The following is a 6,000-nucleotide window of genomic DNA, read 5'->3' as shown; positions in this document are numbered from 1 at the left end:
ACGGCGGCCATATTGTGACTGGCGGCGCTGGGGGTAGGAGGTTCATGTTGTGGTTGACTGAAAAGACATATTTTTGTCTATAGAAATGTGAGATATACAGAGGTCAGGGGATCACTTACCTGATGTCACCCTGACAGGTAGCTGCCCCACTGCTGCAAAATACCCCCGTGCAGTGTATACCCCAGAGCTGCACTCACTATTCTGCTGGTGCAGTCACTATGTACATACATGACATTACTTACCCTGTACTGATCCTGAGTTACATCCTGTATTATACCCCAGAGCTGCACTCACTATTCTGCTGGTGCAGTCACTGTGTACATACATGACATTACTTACCCTGTACTGATCCTGAGTTACATCCTGTATTATACTCCAGAGCTGCACTCACTATTCTGCTGCTGGTGCAGTCACTGTGTACATACATGACATTACTTATCCTGTACTGGTCCTGAGTTACATCCTGTATTATACCCCAGAGCTGCACTCACTATTCTGCTGCTGGTGCAGTCACTGTGTACATACATGACATTACTTATCCTGTACTGATCCTGAGTTACATCCTGTATTATACCCCAGAGCTGCACTCACTATTCTGCTGCTGGTGCAGTCACTGTGTACATACATGACATTACTTACCCTGTACTGATCCTGAGTTACATCCTGTATTATACCCCAGAGCTGCACTCACTATTCTGCTGGTGCAGTCACTGTGTACATACATGACATTACTTACCCTGTACTGATCCTGAGTTACATCCTGTATTATACTCCAGAGCTGCACTCACTATTCTGCTGCTGGTGCAGTCACTGTGTATATACATGACATTACTTATCCTGTACTGATCCTGAGTTACATCCTGTATTATACTCCAGAGCTGCACTCACTATTCTGCTGCTGGTGCAGTCACTGTGTACATACATGACATTACTTATCCTGTACTGATCCTGAGTTACATCCTGTATTATACTCCAGAGCTGCACTCACTATTCTGCTGCTGGTGCAGTCACTGTGTACATACATGACATTACTTATCCTGCACTGATCCTGAGTTACATCCTGTATTATACTCCAGAGCTGCACTCACTATTCTGCTGCTGGTGCAGTCACTGTGTACATACATGACATTACTTATCCTGTACTGGTCCTGAGTTACATCCTGTATTATACCCCAGAGCTGCACTCACTATTCTGCTGCTGGTGCAGTCACTGTGTACATACATGACATTACTTATCCTGTACTGATCCTGAGTTACATCCTGTATTATACCCCAGAGCTGCACTCACTATTCTGCTGCTGGTGCAGTCACTGTGTACATACATGACATTACTTATCCTGTACTGATCCTGAGTTACATCCTGTATTATACTCCAGAGCTGCACTCACTATTCTGCTGCTGGTGCAGTCACTGTGTACATACATGACATTACTTATCCTGTACTGATCCTGAGTTACATCCTGTATTATACCCCAGAGCTGCACTCACTATTCTGCTGCTGGTGCAGTCACTGTACATACATGACATTACTTATCCTGTACTGATCCTGAGTTACATCCTGTATTATACTCCAGAGCTGCACTCACTATTCTGCTGCTGGTGCAGTCACTGTGTACATACATGACATTACTTATCCTGTACTGATCCTGAGTTACATCCTGTATTATACCCCAGAGCTGCACTCACTATTCTGCTGCTGGTGCAGTCACTGTGTACATACATGACATTACTTATCCTGTACTGATCCTGAGTTACATCCTGTATTATACTCCAGAGCTGCACTCACTATTCTGCTGCTGGTGCAGTCACTGTGTATATACATGACATTACTTATCCTGTACTGATCCTGAGTTACATCCTGTATTATACCCCAGAGCTGCACTCACTATTCTGCTGCTGGTGCAATCACTGTGTACATACATGACATTACTTATCCTGTACTGATCCTGAGTTACATCCTGTATTATACCCCAGAGCTGCACTCACTATTCTGCTGCTGGTGCAGTCACTGTGTACATATATGACATTACTTATCCTGTACTGATCCTGAGTTACATCCTGTATTATACCCCAGAGCTGCACTCACTATTCTGCTGCTGGTGCAGTCACTGTGTATATACATGACATTACTTATCCTGTACTGATCCTGAGTTACAGCCTGTATTATACCCCAGAGCTGCACTCACTATTCTGCTGCTGGTGCAGTCACTGTGTACATACATGACATTACTTATCCTGTACTGATCCTGAGTTACATCCTGTATTATACCCCAGAGCTACACTCACTATTCTGCTGCTGGTGCAGTCACTGTGTACATACATGACATTACTTATCCTGTACTGATCCTGAGTTACATCCTGTATTATACCCCAGAGCTGCACTCACTATTCTGCTGCTGGTGCAGTCACTGTGTACATACATGACATTACTTATCCTGTACTGATCCTGAGTTACATCCTGTATTATACCCCAGAGCTGCACTCACTATTCTGCTGCTGGTGCAGTCACTGTGTACATACATGACATTACTTATCCTGTACTGATCCTGAGTTACATCCTGTATTATACTCCAGAGCTGCACTCACTATTCTGCTGCTGGTGCAGTCACTGTGCACATACATGACATTACTTATCCTGTACTGATCCTGAGTTACATCCTGTATTATACCCCAGAGCTGCACTCACTATTCTGCTGCTGGTGCAGTCACTGTGTACATACATGACATTACTTATCCTATACTGATCCTGAGTTACATCCTGTATTATACCCCAGAGCTGCACTCACTATTCTGCTGCTGGTGCAGTCACTGTGTACATACATGACATTATTTATCCTGTACGGATCCTGAGTTACATCCTGTATTATACCCCAGAGCTGCACTCACTATTCTGCTGCTGGTGCAGTCACTGTGTACATACATGACAATACTTATCCTGTACTGATCCTGAGTTACATCCTGTATTATACTCCAGAGCTGCACTCACTATTCTGCTGCTGGTGCAGTCACTGTGTACATACATGACATTACTTATCCTGTACTGATCCTGAGTTACATCCTGTATTATACCCCAGAGCTGCACTCACTATTCTGCTGCTGGTGCAGTCACTGTGTACATACATGACATTACTTATCCTGTACTGATCCTGAGTTACATCCTGTATTATACCCCAGAGCTGCACTCACTATTCTGCTGCTGGTGCAGTCACTGTACATACATGACATTACTTATCCTGTACTGATCCTGAGTTACATCCTGTATTATACTCCAGAGCTGCACTCACTATTCTGCTGCTGGTGCAGTCACTGTGTACATACATGACATTACTTATCCTGAGTTACATCCTGTATTATACTCCAGAGCTGCACTCACTATTCTGCTGCTGGTGCAGTCACTGTGTACATACATGACATTACTTATCCTGTACTGATCCTAAGTTACATCCTGTATTATACTCCAGAGCTGCACTCACTATTCTGCTGCTGGTGCAGTCACTGTGTACATACATGACATTACTGATCCTGTACTGATCCTGAGTTACATCCTGTATTATACTCCAGAGCTGCACTCACTATTCTGCTGCTAGTGCAGTCACTGTGTACATACATGACATTACTTATCCTGAGTTACATCCTGTATTATACTCCAGAGCTGCACTCACTATTCTGCTGCTGGTGCAGTCACTGTGTACATACATGACATTACTTATCCTGTACTGATCCTGAGTTACATCCTGTATTATACCCCAGAGCTGCACTCACTATTCTGCTGCTGGTGCAGTCACTGTGTACATATATGACATTACTTATCCTGTACTGATCCTGAGTTACATCCTGTATTATACTCCAGAGCTGCACTCACTATTCTGCTGCTGGTGCAGTCACTGTGTACATACATGACATTACTTATCCTGTACTGATCCTGAGTTACATCCTGTATTATACCCCAGAGCTGCACTCACTATTCTGCTGCTGGTGCAGTCACTGTGTACATACATGACATTACTTATCCTGTACTGATCCTGAGTTACATCCTGTATTATACCCCAGAGCTGCACTCACTATTCTGCTGCTGGTGCAGTCACTGTACATACATGACATTACTTATCCTGTACTGATCCTGAGTTACATCCTGTATTATACTCCAGAGCTGCACTCACTATTCTGCTGCTGGTGCAGTCACTGTGTACATACATGACATTACTTATCCTGTACTGATCCTGAGTTACATCCTGTATTATACTCCAGAGCTGCACTCACTATTCTGCTGCTGGTGCAGTCACTGTGTACATACATGACATTACTTATCCTGTACTGATCCTGAGTTACATCCTGTATTATACCCCAGAGCCGCACTCACTATTCTGCTGCTGGTGCAGTCACTGTGTACATACATGACATTACTTATCCTGAGTTACATCCTGTATTATACTCCAGAGCTGCACTCACTATTCTGCTGCTGGTGCAGTCACTGTGTACATACATGACATTACTTATCCTGTACTGATCCTAAGTTACATCCTGTATTATACTCCAGAGCTGCACTCACTATTCTGCTGCTGGTGCAGTCACTGTGTACATACATGACATTACTGATCCTGTACTGATCCTGAGTTACATCCTGTATTATACTCCAGAGCTGCACTCACTATTCTGCTGCTAGTGCAGTCACTGTGTACATACATGACATTACTTATCCTGAGTTACATCCTGTATTATACTCCAGAGCTGCACTCACTATTCTGCGGCTGGTGCAGTCACTGTGTACATACATGACATTACTTATCCTGTATTATACCCCAGAGCTGCACTCACTATTCTGCTGCTGGTGCAGTCACTGTACATACATGACATTACTTATCCTGTACTGATCCTGAGTTACATCCTGTATTATACTCCAGAGCTGCACTCACTATTCTGCTGCTGGTGCAGTCACTGTGTACATACATGACATTACTTATCCTGTACTGATCCTGAGTTACATCCTGTATTATACTCCAGAGCTGCACTCACTATTCTGCTGCTGGTGCAGTCACTGTACATACATGACATTACTTATCCTGTACTGATCCTGAGTTACATCCTGTATTATACCCAGAGCTGCACTCACTATTCTGCTGCTGGTGCAGTCACTGTGTACATACATGACATTACTGATCCTGTACTGATCCTGAGTTACATCCTGTATTATACTCCAGAGCTGCACTCACTATTCTGCTGCTAGTGCAGTCACTGTGTACATACATGACATTACTTATCCTGAGTTACATCCTGTATTATACTCCAGAGCTGCACTCACTATTCTGCTGCTGGTGCAGTCACTGTGTACATACATGACATTACTTATCCTGTACTGATCCTGAGTTACATCCTGTATTATACTCCAGAGCTGCACTCACTATTCTGCTGCTGGTGCAGTCACTGTGTACATACATGACATTACTTATCCTGCACTGATCCTGAGTTACATCCTGTATTATACTCCAGAGCTGCACTCACTATTCTGCTGCTGGTGCAGTCACTGTGTACATACATGACATTACTTATCCTGTACTGGTCCTGAGTTACATCCTGTATTATACCCCAGAGCTGCACTCACTATTCTGCTGCTGGTGCAGTCACTGTGTACATACATGACATTACTTATCCTGTACTGATCCTGAGTTACATCCTGTATTATACCCCAGAGCTGCACTCACTATTCTGCTGCTGGTGCAGTCACTGTGTACATACATGACATTACTTATCCTGTACTGATCCTGAGTTACATCCTGTATTATACTCCAGAGCTGCACTCACTATTCTGCTGCTGGTGCAGTCACTGTGTACATACATGACATTACTTATCCTGTACTGATCCTGAGTTACATCCTGTATTATACCCCAGAGCTGCACTCACTATTCTGCTGCTGGTGCAGTCACTGTACATACATGACATTACTTATCCTGTACTGATCCTGAGTTACATCCTGTATTATACTCCAGAGCTGCACTCACTAT

This window comes from Engystomops pustulosus, chromosome 10 (assembly GCF_040894005.1).
Source record: "Engystomops pustulosus chromosome 10, aEngPut4.maternal, whole genome shotgun sequence".
Lineage (NCBI taxonomy): Eukaryota > Metazoa > Chordata > Amphibia > Anura > Leptodactylidae > Engystomops > Engystomops pustulosus.
The sequence above is the reverse complement of the archived record's forward strand: the minus strand, read 5'-3'. Positions refer to the sequence as shown.